We start from the raw sequence: 7,784 nt of genomic DNA on the forward strand, positions 1-7,784 counted from the left end.
ATGTGTATAAGAGACAGCCCTAGGCCCCACCCCAAGCAGCCCGCCACACTGGCTGGACTGGTTTGCCTGGCCCATCCCTGCACCACACTCCTCCTGCTCAGCCCTGCCCAGAAGCTCAGAAGCAGACAGGAGTTCCTGCCTGGAAGCAATGAGTTGGACAGAGATGGGAAGGGCTTGGAAGACAGAGGGACCCTGTTCTGACCACAGGGTGGGGGACAGTATGGGTGCAGGGACCAGCCTGCAGCAAGACTGCAAGAGGGCCAGCAGCATGGTGGTCCTAACCAGGCTGCACCATGCCCACCCAGGACTCACAGGGCCTGGGCTTCCCATCCCAAGTTCAGGGCAGCTCTGCCTGCTGGCCCTGAGGGTGACCCAAGTCAGGTAGGCTCTGCAGTTGGAGGATGCTGTGGGGCAGCTCATTAATGTCTCAGTAATGACATTACCTCCGCTGTGGCTCCCTGCAAGCTGCGACACAGCAGCCCTGCTGGTGTCCCATAAATGCCGGTATCATAAATATCTCCTGAGGTTGATGGGTGGTGGGGGACATTTCAAACCCAGACCACCCTGACTGCAGCTTTCCCCAGGGAGACGAGGAGAGAACAGCCAGTCGCAGAGGAAGACAGGCCGAGAGCCGAGGGGGCCCACACCCCAGGAGATCCTTGAGGCCCCTGCAGGTGAGCGCGTACCCCACTTATCCGCGTCCTCTCAGAGGGCAGGCAGGAAGGGGGCTTCCCTGGGCAGGCAGGCCTGGTATGGGCGAATGCGCAAGTGCGCATGTGCCGGTATTCGCGAGGACTTGTGTTTTCACGCGTGCAGCGCTGCAAGCCCCTCCTGTTCCTCCTGCCTGAGTGGCCTGTCAGGGACGCCCTGTCCCTCCACTTCTCCGGCCTTCCTGGTGGTTGGGCGTCACCTGATCTGCGTGTGTCGCTGGCAGGAAAGGGTGCTCCCCTCTGGGCCCGCGCGTTCTCCCAGGGCTCCTGTCCTGGGGCTGCTCACCCCGCCCCTCCTTCTCCGGCTCACCTTCAGCTCAGACTTCTGCGCTTGCGCCCCAACCCTGCATTCAGCTGCCGCCAAGCCCCCTCCTGGGTGTCCTGAAGCTCGCCAGTGCATCAAAAACCACTTCTCCACCCCTGGTCCCAGATTGGTCCCCGGGGATCGCGCCCCGCCACCAGGGGGCAGCCTGCGTTCCCTGTCCTCCCTCCCTGGGCTCCCAGCTGCTGTCATGGGGCGCTGCCTCCCACTTTGCTTCTTTTAGTAGAATCCTCAGAGGAGAGGAAGCAAGTGGCTCTCCCGTCCCATAAAGGCACCCCACACCACCCCTGAAAAGGGACACGGGGGCCAGAGAAGGCCTGTGAGGACTGATGCTGTTTTATGATAATGGCATGTGCCTGACGGACTGACCCATGTGGACAGGGCGTGGTGGACACAGATGAGTTGGGAGAATGCCCTGAGCTGGAGGTTGTGCTTGCAGGCAGGCAGAATGCTAGGTGGCAGAGTGCAGGCCAGGCTGGCCCAGGGCAGTGTGCTCAGCAGGGCCAGCACCGCAGCTGTGTCAATGCTGCAGTCACCAGTTGTTTCCACGTCCCAGTGAGAAAGCCACTGTCAGGGCCTGTTCTTGGGGTCAGGGGAGGGAGGCTTGGATGTCCCCATTCTGCTCTCTGTCCTGGGAAGGGGGCCCTAGAGGGCTGACCCCATCCTGCACGAAGGCCAGCTGCTCTACAGGGCATGAACCAGGACACCACCTATAAACCCAGCTCGCTGGCCGGCTCTTGTTGCTGGATCGTGGGTCCCAGCTCAGAGAAGTGCTGTTGGGGTGCTGGGGCTGTGCGTGTCTGAGGAACCTGTAAGTACGTCCAGTAAGGTGTCCAGTTTGGCTGCAGTGAGGTTGCTCTTTCACAGTGGAAGGCACTGCTTGGAGCTGCCCCATCTCTGGTGCAGGCTTAGTCTGCACTGAAGTTGAGGGCACCTGTAGGCACCACCCTGTGGTGGTGGTCCCAGGCTCATGCACTGTGGGAGTGAGTCCTTGTGTCCTTTGCATAAGGGACTGGTGGCCACCACCACACAGTGAGTTTCCATTCTGGGACTGTCCTAGAGGCTGTGGGAGCACACCTTTCCCTGCCCTGTTGCTGCCCCAGTCTTTCCAGCTTTCTGACCCTCTGCTGGACTCTCAGCCAGAGCAGATGACCTGGTGAGGAGAATTCACTCCACAGGCCAGTGTCTATCCTGGGCTGGTATTGCTGGGCCACACAGACTCCTTTCTTGTCACTGTAGCCTCTCCCTTAGGGGCCTGCTGGCCAGCATCTGCAAGACAGTTGTGATGTCCACCAGGTTGTCAGGTACCTGCTGTGGTGGCACTCTCTGCCTCGGGGGGCCCAGGCCACACCTTCCTCAGACCTCTGCATCCCTGCTGGCTTGACTTGTCCATCTGAGGGTCCTGATGAGCTAGCTCTGTCTGTGCCAGTGCCCACTCTGTCTTCCTATCCACGGCAAGTGGGTGGCCAGGGACCCACTGGGTCTGCCCCTCACTGCTGGCCTCGGGACCTTCTGGCACAGGGGCTGCCAATGGTGGCAGTGCAGCTGGATTGGTGCTGGTGCAGGGGGTGACTGGGTACCCTGCACAACCCTTTGCTCATCGTCCTCTGCCCCCAGAGGACTGTGGTGGACATGTGTGCGCTGTGTGCTTTGTTCACCCCATCCAGCCTGCCCCTCGCCACCCTTGGCCACATGCACTCTGCTGTGTCCTCGATGCCAGGACCGTGAAGCAGAAAGCCAGCTTGTGAAGTGGCCCAGGGGCCTGCGCGGCACCCTTCCCTCCCACACCCTCGAAGGCTGCGTCTGTGAGTGTGAGGTCCATGCAGGCTGGCAGTCATGCCTCAGCTGACCTCTGTTTCCCCAGAAGCCCTCCCAGGCCTCTCAGTGTGTGGACCAGCGCGGCGTCTCCTGAAGGGACAGTGTGCCTCTGAGGTCCTGGGAGCTGCTGAGCACTGGGCCCTCCTTGCTGAATGGAGGCACTAGGTGCAGTGATGTATGCCTCACCTTAGGATGTCCAGGCAAACCCAGACCCAGCCTTGCAGCCTCTACCTGGGCCAGCAGAGTGTTAAGATGACCCTGTCCCTGTCCTTCTTCCTTGCTGCAGTGATTACTGAGAACCTAGGTCTTACAACAGTGCACACCGAGCCGGGCGCTGTGGCCCACCCCTAGGATCCTGTCGGCTCAGGAGGCTGAGGCAGGAGGATCACGAGTTCAAAGCAGCTTCGGCAACTAAGCAAGGCCCTTAGCAACTCAGCGAGACCCTGTCTCTAAATAAAATACAAACTAGGGCTGGGTTGTGGCTCAGTGGCCGAGTGCCCCTGGGTTCAATCCCCGGCACCAAAACACCACCACCACCACCACCACACTGAGTACCTCCTGGGCTCCAGCGAGGGAGCAGCAGGGCGTGCTCTTACCTGGCGAGGCTGAAGCAGAATCTGTTGTGTGCCCCCTTCCAGCTTCTTGACATGCCCCCAGGCTTGAGGCCCCTTTTTCTCGAGAGTCAGCGACTGTACCCGTCTCATCTCCTTCCTCTGGCTCGCCCTTTCCGCCTCCCTCGGCCTCTTCCACCTGCGGTGGCACTGGATCTAGGTGGTGATGGAGGATCCCCTGACCACTCTCTTTCTCTCTTTGTTGGTATTCAGGTTGAACACAGGTTCTCATGCAGGTCAGCATTCTGCCCCTGGGCTACAGCCGAGGCCCTTTTGTTTTTTATTAGGATGCAGGGTCTCACTAAGTTGCAGGCTGTCCTTGAATTTGCAGTCCTCCTGCCTCAGCCTCCTGAGTCTGTGGGAGTAGCTGGCCGTGCACCACTACCATCTCCCCATTTTAAGGTCAGCCAATTAGTGACCTTATTTCATCAGGGACCTTAACTCCCCTTTTCCCTGTACTCTCAGAGGTTCCAGGAAACAGTGTGGACATCTTGGGAAGGGGGCATTGTTCTGCCTACCTGGTCTTTATGAATATATTAAGACAGAGGCTCAGAGAGTAGCCCTGGCCTTGGGTAGGAGGGTGAGGGTGCACTGCAGTCTTTGCCATTGAGGGCGACTGGTTTTGCATCTGCCTACCAAGTGCCAGGAACTGTCGACCTGTTGCAGTAAAGAGACCACAGCCAGCAGGCAGTGATCCTGAGTGCCTCGCCTGTTCAGCTTCCTGGAGTGCATCCTCTTCTGTCTTTGTTAATTTGCTTATGCAAAGGCCAGACAAGCGAGTGGAATGGTGATGCTTTGGAGACTGCTCCTGCTTCCCTACCTTCCATGTTGGTATTAATGGATGCAGTTCCTCCAGGAAACAAAATACTAGCGACCTGGTTTGCTTCGGTGATGGAGCAGGAAGTTTCATGGACTCCTGCGTGCTCTTTCTTCCATAATGACCCCTTGCTCCACTGGCCAAGGCGCCAGCATGAGTCTCCCACCAGCAGCTGGATCTGTTTACCCCAACACATGGGACAGAATCACATCCCATCACACTGGATGGGGAGGGCCAGGCCACAGCACCATCTGGCACTTGGCCTGTATCGAAGAGAAGATGCTGCTGCCATTTGCTTCATCTATTTTTTAGTCCTAACAGATTGTCTGGCAGCATATCTACGGTTTTTTGTTTATAAAATTTATCACCTGCAAAATAATTATATCACCTGCAAGATAATTTTACTCTTCCTTTCCAATTTGGGTGCAATATCTTTCTTTTTCTTGCCTGATTGCTCTGGCAGGGACTCCCACTTGTGTGTTAAATAGAATATGTGGAAGCAGGCATTCTTTTCCTTCCACTCTTTCACCATTGAGTATGATGTTTGCTGTGGGTTTTTCATAAATGACATTTGTCAGACTGAGGAAATTTCTTTCCATTTCTAGTTTGTTGGGTGGTTTTGTCCTGAAAACGGGTTGAATTTTGTCAAACGCTTTCTCTGCACCAATTACAATGATCATGTGTGTTTTTTCCCCTTTCCTTCTGTTAATGTGTTAGAACTGATCAGTTTTCATGTATTGAACCATCCTTGCACTCCAGAAATGAGTCCCACTTGGTCAAGGGGTCTGAGCCCTTCAGTGTGCTGTTGAATGCAGCTTGCTGGTGTTTTCTTAGGGCCTCTGCACCAATGCTCTAAGAGGTATCGGTCTAGAATTGGCTTGTGGTATCTGTCTGGCTTTGATATTAGGTAATGAAGGTCTCACAGAATGAATTAGGAAGCATCCCATCCTCTTAACTTATTGAAAAAGGTGAGAAGGGTTGGTGTTACTTCTTTAAGTGTATCAGAGAATTCACCTCTGAAGCCGCCCTGTCCAGGGCTGTCCTTTGTTGGAAGATTTTGATTGTGAGTCCATCCCTTTACACTTACAGGTCTGTTTGGACTTCCTGTTTCTTCATGACTAGTCTTTTTAGCTTTTGTGTTTCTAGAAGTTCTTGCATTTCATCTGGATCATCCTATGTGTTGTTGTACAGTTGTTCTGATGGTCTTTTTTATTCTGTGGAATCAGCAGTACTGTCCCCACTTTCATTTCTTTTTTGAGGGGGCCTACTAGGGATTGAACCCAGGGGCACTCACCCACGGAGCCCCATCCCCAGTTTGTACTTTATGTAGAGACAGGGTCTCACTGAATTGCTCAGTGCCTCGACATTGCTGAGGCTGGCTTTGAACTCGAGATCCTCCTGCCTCAGCCTCCCCAGCGCTGGGATGACAGGCTAAGCCACCGTGCCCGGCCCCACTTTCATTTCTGAACTTAGTAATTCGCATCTTTTCTTTCTTTTTCTTTATTCTCTAGTTAAAGTTTTGTTGATTTTGTTGATCTTTTTGAAGAACCAAGTTTTAGCTGCATTATTTTCTTTTTCTATTCTCCATTTCATTTATCTGTCTCTTTATTTCCTTCTTTATGCTATCCTTGAGTGAGTCTTCCTCTTCTTTCTTCTCTTTTCTTTTTCTTTTTTCCCTCCACACTGGGAATTGAACCCAGGTCCTCATGCATGCTAGGCAGCTGCCTTGGCTTGCTTCCTCCCTGACTTATCCTCAGTTCTGTTTTAATTTTATTTTGAGACAGGGTCTTGCTAAGTTGCTGAGGCTGGCCCCAGACCTGGGGTCCTTCCGCCTCCCCCAAGTCACTGGATCACAGACACGCACCTCTGTACTTGGCATTAGCCTTCTTTTCCTAGTTCCTTAAGTAAAGTGAGGTGTCCATTGGATGTCCTTGTTTAATGATACGAGCATTCACAGTCACAGTCGCCCTCTCAGCACTGTTTTTGCTGCATCCCACAGATTTTGGTGGGTGGCATTCTGTTTTAATCCATCTCTGCTTTCGTTTTTTGATACTGGCAATTGAACCCAGGGGCGCTTAACCACTGAGCCATATCCCCAGCCCTCTTTATTTTTTATTTTGAGACAGCATCTTGCTAAGTAGCTTAGGGCCTTGCTAAGTTGCTGGGATTGGTCTGGAACTTGTGATCCTCCCGTCTCAGCCTCCAGAGCTTCTGGGATTACAGATGTGTGTCACAATGCCCAACTGCGTCAGGTGTCCTGACGGTCGACATTAGGTCAGCACATGTTGGCGGCTGGTATACACTCTTGTATTTTGAATCTGTTACTGCTCTGCAGTGTCCTTCCTTGTCTCGATACAAACATCACTCTGTGTGATGGGGACAGCGCCAGCCCTTCCCCCGTCAGTTCCTGTTTGCAATGAAATATCTTTTCATCTTTTCCTTTCAACCCGTTTGTGTCTTTGGATCTGGAGTGAGCCTTTCCTAGATACCACAGACTCTCGTCCCTTCTGCCAGTTTCTCTCTTTTGATTGGAGAGTGTTGTAGTCAGTTTTTTCACTGCCAAGACCAGACGACCTGATGAGAGCAACGGGAGGAGGACCTCGTGGTTTTGCCAAGGTCTGCCGCCATCTTGGGCAGTAGCCGGGCCTCCAAGGGCTGTGGTGCAGCCGCCTCTGAGTGCTGGTGGCTGGGCACAGGGCAGAACTTCCTGGGCCCTCTTGTGCAGGCAGAATGCCCCTGGGTCTCTTCTCATGGGAGTTTTTTCTTTTACATTCTTATTGTCTTTGGGTAAAGTATTTAGAATCTGTAATGTCCTTAACAACTACAGTTTCCTTAGTCCCAGTTTTATGACCAAACTGTAAGTTTTTAAAATCTTTCAGCTCTGCTTTCTGCTCCAGATTATCACAATGAACTTGGCTAAAAGCTGATACAATATTCATCGTCTGCCTGAATGCTACGCTGTCTAGAGTAAGAAGTCCATCATCTGTAAATCCAGGCTCACAGAAAGTCTCAAGGCAGGGGCAAAGTGTTCTCCACTTTTAGCCAAAGCCTAACACAAACGGCCTCTCTTTCAGTTTCCAGTAGTCCCCCTGCTGCTGCTCTGAAACCTCGAGCCCATCTTCCCGTCTGTAGTCCTTCTGCGTTCTGGCTTCTAAACTCCCGCTACCTGCAGTCGCCATCAAGGTCCATACGACATTCTGAAGCTTTTCCAGGCTGCATCCCCAAACTTTCCAAAATCCCTCCACAAATTCCAAGAAGCTCCAAAGGCTTCTGAAGCTGTGGTCAGGTCAGTCACAGCAACGACCCCACTTGTCAGGAACTATTCCTGTTGCAGTCAGCTTTGTTGGTCCATGACAAGAATCCCCGATAAGAACAATTAGAGAAGGACACGTTTATTTGGGGGCTCCTGGTTCAGAGACCTCTTTTCCCCCACAGCCAGCTCATTCCTTGGTCCTGAGATGAGGCAGCCTCTCCTGGCAGAAGAAAGAGAGAGGGGGGGGGGAGGA

General features: G+C 53.3%; 1 long non-coding RNA gene across 1 annotated transcript in view; it reads left to right on the forward strand.

Moving 5' to 3' along the window:
* Window positions 1-23: 23 nt before the first annotated feature.
* LOC125616569 overlaps window positions 24-7,784 on the forward strand; it is a 21,381-nt gene continuing 13,620 nt past the window's right edge. The window contains exons 1-2 of the long non-coding RNA XR_007347286.1: window positions 24-381; window positions 585-674. This is a non-coding gene — a long non-coding RNA (uncharacterized LOC125616569). The remainder of the gene's footprint in view (window positions 382-584; window positions 675-7,784) is intronic.

The sequence above is a fragment of the Marmota marmota genome, unplaced genomic scaffold (assembly GCF_001458135.2).
Source record: "Marmota marmota marmota unplaced genomic scaffold, marMar, whole genome shotgun sequence".
NCBI classification, from domain to species: Eukaryota; Metazoa; Chordata; class Mammalia; order Rodentia; family Sciuridae; genus Marmota; species Marmota marmota.